A 404-nucleotide genomic window follows, 5' to 3' on the forward strand; every position below is an offset into this window, starting at 1 on the left:
GGCCACCTGACTGTTGTTTTAGGGCAGAATTGAAAAATTGTGAACCTATCCTTTAATCCTTAAGCCGCATGGGTTCCCATCCCCAAAATGGCAATGCTAACATGCTAATGTTTAGCAGATATAATGTTTACAATGTTCACCATCTTAGTGTAGCGTGTTAGCATGCTAACGTTTGCAAATTAGCACTTAACATGAAGTAGAGCTGATGGGAATGTCACTAGTTTTGCAAGTATTTGGTCATAAACTAAAATATGGACAATCTAATTTTTGACCTGATAATGGCACTAGATGTAAAGTCAGTTGATAGCAAAAGTTGTTAGGATTCATCCTCAGGGGATTATGAATGTCTGTTAAAAAACATCATGGCAATACATCTGATAGTTACTGAGAAAAAAATGACAAGA

The sequence above is a fragment of the Thunnus albacares genome, chromosome 8 (genome assembly GCF_914725855.1).
Source record: "Thunnus albacares chromosome 8, fThuAlb1.1, whole genome shotgun sequence".
Classification (NCBI taxonomy): Eukaryota; Metazoa; Chordata; class Actinopteri; order Scombriformes; family Scombridae; genus Thunnus; species Thunnus albacares.